We start from the raw sequence: 9,714 nt of genomic DNA on the forward strand, positions 1-9,714 counted from the left end.
GGGCCCAGCCGTTCATGCCGTTAGGAGCCCCCAGGTTCTGATGCACACAAGATGCCTTTAGTGCAATCAGGTTGCTTATGGAGGAAGTGATCCCTTGAGGCATTGGCGAGCAAATGGGGAAGTGACAGGACAGGAGGAACGTCATGGTTTGTTAATGAGAGGGGTGAAACTGCGAGCAACTGAGGCTCAGTCCTGGGGGCCCCTCACGGAGATTATATAAAATGTGCCTAAAATTACCCCACTGTGGAGCAAGAAGGCTCAGGGGCTTATTAACCAACTCTCACCCTTGATTAGTCAAGGGTCACTCTTTTAATCTTCTGGACGAGCAGCATACAAGTTCTTAGTTCCCGTCCAGTGATTGAACCCCCGCGTTAGCAGCACAGTTTTAACCTTTGGACCACCAGGCAAGGCCCACTCCTAGGATCTTCACTCCCTGGTATCTCAGGCAGAGAGAGGCAAGAGGCCATGAAACCTTGGAACTTGACAGTCTGTGTTGTCTCAAACATAGCTCTGCCTGTGTCAGCTGAGAACAGGCCAGGGTACCCTTTTCTCTCATCTCCAGGGATGCCTCAGCTGTCCCATCACTCACTCCCCATCTCCCTGCAGCACCAAGAGAAGGAGCCGGACATAACATAAAATTCAAGATTCCTTGCGAGGAATAATTTTGGACTTATTGGCACCTGCTGGTCTGACTCTGGGACTGAAACCCTCAAGTCTGGGATCTAATGGTCCCAAGGGGACCAAGATCCCAAAGAGAAGGGATCAGCATGAAAGGGAAAATGATCTCAGAACCCAGCCCCAAATGTGTTTATTTATTCTCTGCCTCCTGCAATAATAATAGACTGTTATTTCATTGCTGGCAGAGGCGAGATAACAAGCCCATTGTGCGCTGCTGATCTGGGGCACATATGCCACCCATTTGTCTTGCAGCCCGCCTGGGCGCTCTGCCCTGTTCACAGGAAGCCCTCCCTGACAGCCGAATGCCACACAAGCCTGATAACTGCTTTTCACGGGGCAGAGGGGGGATCCACCAGAAACATGGCCTCCTCTTCCTCTGCACAATGGATGGGGTGGGAAGGGCACTCCAGCCACTCCTTATGACGGCGGCCCGAGTCCTGCCGCTTAGCAGAGGCGTGAACTTGGACATGTTGCTTCCCCACTTCTAGCCTCAGAATGCCGATGATAAGAACGCTTTCCTCAAGGGGTGCTGGTGATGACTATAAATCCCTTAACACAGAGTCACTCCCCGAATAAGTGCAGGTGTTGGTGCTCGGTGGTGGTGTTGGCTGGGTATGGGGTGGGGGGTTGATGATGAAATAAATTTCCTAAAAGTTCCCTGGAAGGAGAGTAGGAGCCATAGGTTAAAAAATGGGCATTAAGTGCAGGCTGAACTAACTGAGGCCAGGAAGGAGCTGGCTATGGAAGACCTGCTCCATCCAGGAGAAGCCCCCAGCTGGCACTGAGGTCCTGAGGCAACTCATGTGAGTTGCAAACTGTCCTTTGCTTTATAAGTGACAAGAGCGAGTCATAGGGCCAGTGGGAAGGCCAAACTGGAAAATCTGAGCGGACACTCTTTGTTAAGCAGGAACATGCTAATCAAATGATTTTTTCCCCTCCTTTATTTATCGCCAAAACCCTTGTCTTATCAACGAGATCCTCCTAGGCCCAGCTAGAAGGGTTCTGCTTACCTAAAACCAGCAGTTGCCAACAGGAGTGACTGTCACAAGTGGGGACTTGCTTCTGGCTTCTAGCAGGTAAAGGCCTCGGATGTTGCAAACATCCCAAAACGCACAGGTCAGCTCATCACAATCAAGAACCGTGCAGCCCCGACCACCAGCAGTGCCTAAAACCAAGCACCGTTGCCTGGATTAGTGTGAATCTCTCCCTCCTCAATGCTCTTCAAACACCCCGTCTGAGCCTGTGTCGGGGCACTGGCCTGACTCTGCCAGGTGTTGTGGTTAGCTGGTGGCCTCCTGGGGTAGCAGAAAGGGCACAGCCTCTGAAAACTGGCTCTCAGTCACCCACTGGCAAGGCCCCAGAAACAGTCCTTTAGCTTCTCTGAGGCCATTTCCTCATCTGACAATGGAACTTGGAATCCTAATTTGCAAGGTCATGGCAAAGATGGTGTAAAAAACTCTGTAGAGAGCACTTGGCATGTGATAAGTGCTCAGCAAGTTATAGGGTCTTGTCTTCCTAGACACAACCCAGAGGGCCACAGTAATGTCTTACGTATCTTTACATCACCTATGGAATCTTAGGCTATGCCATGCACAAAGCAGGTGCTCCAAAATGGTAGAACTAAATCTTGCCTGGAAGCCAAGGCTCAAGAAATAAGCCTAACCTGCCTCATGGACCTATAGTCCAACAACCTGTAAATGGTTTTGCTTTAGTCCTTAGGAGGCACCACTACTTCAGAACAGGATCTGCTTCTCGTTGCCACCAAGTCTTGGGTCCTTCCAGTGAGCAGGGAGGTTGAACTTGACCTTTGATTCTTTCTGTTACAGTCAGAGCCTTGGCTGCTGCTTGGGAGCAGCTACCACCATCCAGCCATTCCCACGCAGCTGACCAACTTGATAACCAGCCAGTAGCCAAACACCTCCATGCCGCAGGAATGTGGAGAACAAAGTCAAAGGAAACGCCAATTTCCTAACAAAGGAGGGATGCAAGTCTGGATAAGTGTGATTTGCTTAGAAAGTGGGAGGGGCCATCACCCCGTCCTCCAGATTGAACAGAGCCTTCCTAAACACACACCCGTCCACGTCTACCCACAGATACCCCCAGCCTGGCCACATCGTGGAACAAGTGTAAGACCAACTCTATCCCTTTGCACTGTAAAGCTCTCAAGCGCTCCATCTATTGCTGGCTTCTTCCCTGATACCAAAGACATCAAGGGGGCTTCCCTGGAGGCTCAGCAACACGGGATCCATCTGCCAATGCAGGAGACACAGGTTCAACTCCTGGTCTGGGCAGATCCCACATGCCTCAGAGCAACATGCCTAAGTGCATGTGCCACGACTACTGAGCTTGTGCTCAAGAGCCCGGGAGCCTCAGCTTCTGAGCCCACATGCCACAACTACTGAGTCCATGCACCCTAGAACCCACACTCCACAACAGGAGAAGCCACTGCAATGAGAAACCCACGTACTGCAACTAGAGAGTATCTCTCTCTCACCACAGACAGAAAAGCCCGCGCGGCAACAAAGACCCAGCAGAGCCAAAAGTAAATAATTTTTTTAAAAAGACATCAGGGAAGGCATATTGGATGAGGAGGGAGGCAGAATGCAAGTGTGATCCCTGCCAATAACAGGCTGTGCAGTTTTCAGCAAGGCTCGTCACCTCTCTGAGCCTCAGTTTCCCAACTCTGAAATGAAACCTGGACGAGCAGGGTCCTTCTGGCTGTGATATCGTTTGCTCTTTCTATGGCCAGTCGTGGCTTCACTCCCACATAGACCTGCTGAATGCCATGCACACAAACCTCGATCCATTCCGAGTCCAGCCCTTGCTGCTCTCCGCGGTCTGGATCGTCTATTACTTTACTAGGTGGCCCCAGAGAATGGCAGAGGCTCACGGTCTCCCTCCCTCACTGTTAAAGTTCTTTGGAATAAGCACAACAGTCCTGCCCCTTCGCAGCCCCCCGAGGCCAGGCCAGGCTGCCCAGGAAGTATCAGACAGGGACTCAGATTGCAAACATACATGGTTACACAGACACTCTGCCAGCCCCCAGGAATCCAAGCCAAGAATAGCTAATGCTTGCACCAAACATGGGCTTCTCTCTTAGCTTGGTCAGGGGAAAAAATCCGCCTGCAATGCAGGAGACCTGGGTTCGATTCCTGGATCAAGAAGATCTCCCGGAGAAGGAAATGGCAACCCACTCCAGTACTCTTGCCTGGAGAATTCCATGGACAGAGGAGGCTGGCAGGCAACAGTCCATGGGGCCACAAGAGTCAGACATGACTTAGCGACTAAACCCACCACCACACCAAACATACACCATAATTTCTAGGTGTCCAAGGGCTAATCGCTCCAGGTACAACACTGCTCTTAGCTGCTTTCTCCAAATCCCTTTAATTCCCTTAATAAAAGAAATCCAGGCACAACCATCAGCAAAAAAGAGAACTCCATTCCAAATCCCCTCTCCTGTCTTATCTTTGAATTTTCTTCCCTCCAGGCTCCCAGGAGCTCTGAGCTCACTGTCTGGGTCGCATCAGCTCTGGCGCTCCCCCTGACACACAAAGGACCGCATCTCACCTGCACAAAGCTCTCTTTTCCACGCAGATCCAGAGCAGAACACCACTGTCTACCAGCTGCCCCGCACTCTCAACTATGGGGTAGTCTCAGGGTGGCGAAGGACAGAGTACCAACTTCGGGATTGGAATCCCAGCTGTACCAAATCAGACGAGTTATGATCCTCAATCTTTTTGCATCTTTGTTTGCTCATCTATAGACTGGTATTAGCAAAACCTACCTTCCAAATGTCCTGGGGATTAATGAACAGACCTATACTAACAGCTCAGGAAAGGGTACTGCCTTTATAGGTTTTTCACCAACTTGGCTGAGTAACACAGCTCCAGGCAAAAAACACGCAAACAACTCGAAACAGAAGCATTTTAAAACCAGAGTTCTATCGGCACTCTATCGGAAGCGAACTGGATGCCTTTTGGACTAAAGAAGAGCAGACTCATTCTTCTCTGAGAACTGTGCATTTGATTCAGACAGATGCCAAACGCAGGGAGAACTCTGATTCTGTTGTAAGAAGCCCAGGATGGAGGTCAGACCCATGCTGACTCAGGTTTTCAGGTTATCTGAAGCAGCTCACTTCACTGGTCAGACCAGCTTGCAGTGGTTCTCAAGCCCAGATACACATTAGCATCAGTCAGGGAGCTGTTCCACCCTATGGGTGTGCATGCCCCATCCCAATTTCACCAGAATCTCTGCTGGGTAGGGCGGGGTGTGCATGTATGTGTGTGTGTGAGTGTCTCAGTCATGTCTTTGTGACCCCATGGACTACAGCCTACCAGGTTCCACTGTCCATGAAATTCTCCAGGCAAGAATACTGGAGTGGGTTGCCATTCCCTTCTCCAGGGGATCTTCGTGACCCAGGGGTCAAACTCGGTTCTCCTGAATTGCATGCAGATTATTTACCATCTGAGCCACCAGGGAAAGGCAGGGTATCAATAATCTAAAGAGCTCCCCAGATGATTCTCATGTGAGATCCACTGGACCAAATAGCTCCATGATCCCTCCCAGGCATCCTAGAGCCTAAAATAATGTATGATTCAGAGTAAACACTTATTTTTTTTTTCATTTACTTTGATTAGTTAGAGGCTAATTACTTTACAATATTGAGTAAACACTTAATATGCATTTGCTAAATAAATGAATGAAGAGTCTGACTCGTCTTTTTGGCTATTTCCATATTCACAATGTATGGAATAAAAGAAGAGCAGAAAGAGCCAGATTCCTAGTAACAATCCCAAAGCAGTACTGTCTAGTAGAAATTTCAGCAATGGTAGAAATGTTCTATAATCTGTGCTGCTCAGAACAGTAACCGTAAATGGGATGTGGCTACTGAATCCTTAAAATGTGGTCAGTGTGACTCAGGAATTGAATTTTAAATTTTATCTAACGTTAATTAAATTCAAATAGTCACATGACTCTGGCTACCATATTGGCTAGTGCAAATGTAGAGTAGCTATCCTTAATAAACACATCTACAACCGTGTACTTCCATGTCCTTCTTTTACTGACAGGATCCCATTTTCATTTAAGGCAGCCCCTCTTTCACCACCACCTGCAGTCATTTCAGGACAGTAATGAAGTTGCCTTGGCCTCCTCCCACTAAGGGTTGAGCCCAAGACACAAGCTACCTCAACCAGATTCTCCTCTCCAGGAATTTTGCTCTAGCTTCAGTGTCACAAGAATAGAAAATGAGTTGGAGTAGATTAATATCAGTGTTGGTGTTGGTATAACAACACTGTGTATCGGTTTCCAGGACATTAGTCCAGAGTTTCACCACAGTGATATATGATGTGAGCTAGGCATCTGTGTATTAGTTTCCAGAACATTAGTCTGGAGTGTGATGATCACAACAGTGATACATGATGTGAGCGAGGCATCATTATCACCATCATTCTTGTCATCATCAAAGTCACTGATGTGCCAGCTCCTGAACTAAGTACTTAGGTTACCTAGCTTCGCTGTGCATCCTTTCTTCATCTGTAAAATGGGAATTAACTCGTCCTAACCTCTTCCTGCGTTTTTGTGAAGACAGACAACGTTCATAAAGCTTTGAGCCAAATAATGAGTTACTCAAGTGTTGTTTAGTGGTATTGCTCTCTGCGCATTGGTGTAGGGGATTCATGAAAAGATTTGAGGCAAGACACATTATCTGGGCCCAGTTCAGAAACTGTGTGACACCAGGCAAGACACTAGTCATTTCTGGGCTTTCAGCTAAAATGAGACAGCGTTAGATACATCCTTTTCCAGTTTCTCCATTTTCTAACTTACTTGCATGCCCCACCCTCCTTGCCTGACACCCATCCCTCACAACTTCTAAGAATACACTACAGAGAAGTCTCTAGCCAAGACCATGCTGGCCTTGTGGCCAACTCATTTCTTCTTTCCCCAACAACCCACCTGACCAGAAAGTTGTCTGGGGTAAGCACTCCTATACCGCGTATTAAAGCATCTAGCAAAGCACTCTACTGAAATTGTGCTGAAACATCTCCACTGGTAGACCATAGGCCTGCCAAGACAAAGACCATGTCCCTCTTATTCACCACTGTATCCCCAGTGCCTAGTACAGAGTCAGGCACATAGAAGGTGCTCGATAGGTATTACTGTTTGAATAAATACCCCAAATCTATTTTACTAGTTATCATTTCAGGAAACCCACAGTATTTGTTACTTAATGCTGTATAATAATAAAGTATCTCAATAATAAGTCTCAATATAATAAAGTATCTCAAAACTTACTGGCTTAAAACACCAATGATCACTTCTTATCTTCCAGTTTTCATGGGAGAGAAATTCAGACGGGGCACAGTGAGGATGGCTTGTCTCTGCTCCACATCTGGGACCTTGGTTGGAAGACTCAAAGGCTGGGGCCGGAATTGGCTCAGTTCACCACTGTCTGGTGGTTGAGGCCGGCTGTTACCCAAGAGCCAAGCTGAGCTGAGCTAAAGACACCGGCCAGGTCACCTCATGTCACCTCCGCCGTGCGGCTTGTGCTTCCTCACAACATGGTGGCTGGGTTCCCAGGGTGGGCGTCCTAAGAGAGTAGAAGAGAGCCTCCTTTAAGGAAAGAGACAGAGGAAATGTCTCCTTTTAATGATCTAGGCTTCAGGGTTCATCCCATCACTTCCACCACCTTCTATCCATGAAAAGCCTGTCACTACGTCCAGCCCACATTAATGAGAAGGGAATTAGACTCCATCTTCTGAGAGAAGTGGTAAAGAACTGGCACATCTACTTTAAAACAACCACAACCACTTAGTTAGCACAGGAGGCAAGATGCCTGATGAAAGCTAAGTGTCTGCAGAAGCAAGAATTCAGTTCAAATGATTAGCTGTGTGAACCTGAGGAAATGATTCTCTGAGGCTGGGTTTCCCTGTCAAAACAATGAATAGATTGCAATTATTGTTCCCTGGTGGTATCTACCAGCTTGGTGTCTTCTTGCCTCAGTTCAGTTCAGTTCAGTCTCTCAGTCATGTCCCACTCTTCTCGACCCCATGGACTGCAGCGCGCCAGCCCTCCCTGTCCATCACCAACTCCCGGAGTTTACTCAAACTCATGTGCATTGAGTCGATGATGCCATTCAACCATCTCATCCTCTGTCGTCCCCTTCTTCTCCCGCCTTCAATACTTCTTGCCTCAAGATCTTAAAAGCATCCCCTCTTAACTAGCCTTCATTATTATTGTTGTTGTTGTTATTATTATTATTGGCAGCATCACATGGCATGTGGGATCGTAAGTTCCTGACCAGGGATTGAACCATGTCCCCTGTATTGGAAGGGAAGGGTCTTATCCACTGGACCACCAGACAAGTCCTTTAACTAGCTTTCTTGAAGTCCACTCACTCTTCCCATTTCTGATCACTCCTGGTTTCTGACACTGGAGGCAGCAAGAGGTTGCTCCTGGATCTAAGGGCCCCAGGATTCATGCACCAGGGGCAACTCTAAGAAACAGATGTTAAACCACTGAGGACCTCAGGATTCTCCAAGGCCTTTTCGGTCCCAGCCCTGGGGACGTTGAGAAACAATCGGCAGCGATCACAGCCTAAGGAAGCTGAATCTGCCTGCCGGGGGCCCAGGAAGTTGCATTTACTTTTTCACAGTAACCGCTGGTGGAGGAGCAAGGGGAGGAGTCTCAAAGCGTGTACCCTAACCCTAACTGTCTCATTTTAGTATTTTAGTCAAGTTCCTTGATTTTGTTCCTGGTTCGTGCCACCACTTTGTGGAAGGATTAGGAGGAGGGAGGGTGTCCTGGGTTTCCGCAGTCCTGCACCCCCACCCCCACCCCGCCCTGCACACAACAGTGACCCGTACTTTCGCCTTTTCTCTGGGCCGGCTGACCCTCATGGGTCACGGTCCTAAGACCCGGGCGCAGCACCCCCCACTCCCGGCCAGTCGTGTGCGCCAGGGTTCCCAGAGCCGAGTCCAGGGAGGACCACAAGGGGCGAAGCCGGTGCACCCCGCTATCAACGGTGCAGGTTACCGGGTGGAAGCGGATGGGTTTTTAAGCCTTCACTTGCAGAGGTCGTGATCCTGACCTTTGGATAGCCTCCTCTAAGGAACACGCGCGCCGGGAGGTCTCTGCTCACCCAGTGGGAAGACCTCGGCTGATAGATGGGGAAAATCGAGGTCCACAGAGGACAGGGATCTGTTGGACGTCCCCGCGGGAAAACAGACCACTGAATCCGGTCTAGAACCCTGAACTTCCAGGCCATAGTCTAGTTTCTAGACCCTGAGCGCCCCAGCCAGGCAGTCTCCCTAGGAAGTAGCCAGCAGCCAGCCTTCCGAGCCCGGAATCTCCGTGGAGTTTGCGCTCGCTTTGGCAAGCTGCGAACATTTCCCACGCCCCCACCCCCCAGGAGCCCTGCTCCGGCTTCGCGGCTCCCAGAGAGGGGATAAGAGGAGAGCGCACGCCCACCGGCGTCCGGGTGATGACTTGGGGGTGAAGAATGGCTGCGGGAGGCGGAGGCCCCGGCGGGGACGCGCTGGCCCTTTAAGGGGGGGACGGAGCGCATGCGCGCCGCGGGCCAGAGTCGAGCCGGGTGGGCGGCAGGCCGGCCGGGGACCCTGCTGCCGGCCTCTCGGTTGGCCTAAGCTTCGCCGGAGCCGAGACCTGCGCGGGGACCCGAGCGCGCGCGGCAGGCTACTCTCGGCTCACTAGCCCAGCCCGTCCTCGCCGAGGCTTTGCCCCTCGGCTCCGGCTTCCTCCGCGGCCGTGGCTGCGCGAACCTCCAGGCTTGTTCTCCCCGCCCCGCGGTCCTGCCTCCAGCCCTTAGCCGGGGGAGGCGGGGGTGCCGCGGGAGGCCGAGCGAACAGCCGCTGAGCATCCTTTGCCCGTCGCGGCCGCGCCACCGCCCATGCTGCAGCCGGTCCAGGGCGGCGACCCTGCGGCCGCAGCCCGCCGCTCGGTGACCCTACGCACCGCCCGAGCGTTCCCAGCTGAGCCCCGGGCCCGAGAGCGGGACCCGCGCCCCGCGATGGC

At 50.8% G+C, this 9,714-nt stretch overlaps 1 long non-coding RNA gene across 1 annotated transcript in view; it reads right to left on the reverse strand.

The window, feature by feature from the left end:
* The window catches only part of LOC136171665 (uncharacterized), a 30,050-nt gene extending 21,190 nt beyond the window's left edge, over positions 1–8,860 (reverse strand). The window contains exons 1-2 of the long non-coding RNA XR_010663902.1: positions 8,822–8,860; positions 6,976–7,293 (exon numbers count right to left, since the gene is read on the reverse strand). This is a non-coding gene — a long non-coding RNA (uncharacterized lncRNA). The remainder of the gene's footprint in view (positions 1–6,975; positions 7,294–8,821) is intronic.
* Positions 8,861–9,714: the final 854 nt, after the last annotated feature.

Source organism: Muntiacus reevesi, chromosome 7 (genome assembly GCF_963930625.1).
Source record: "Muntiacus reevesi chromosome 7, mMunRee1.1, whole genome shotgun sequence".
Taxonomy (NCBI): domain Eukaryota; kingdom Metazoa; phylum Chordata; class Mammalia; order Artiodactyla; family Cervidae; genus Muntiacus; species Muntiacus reevesi.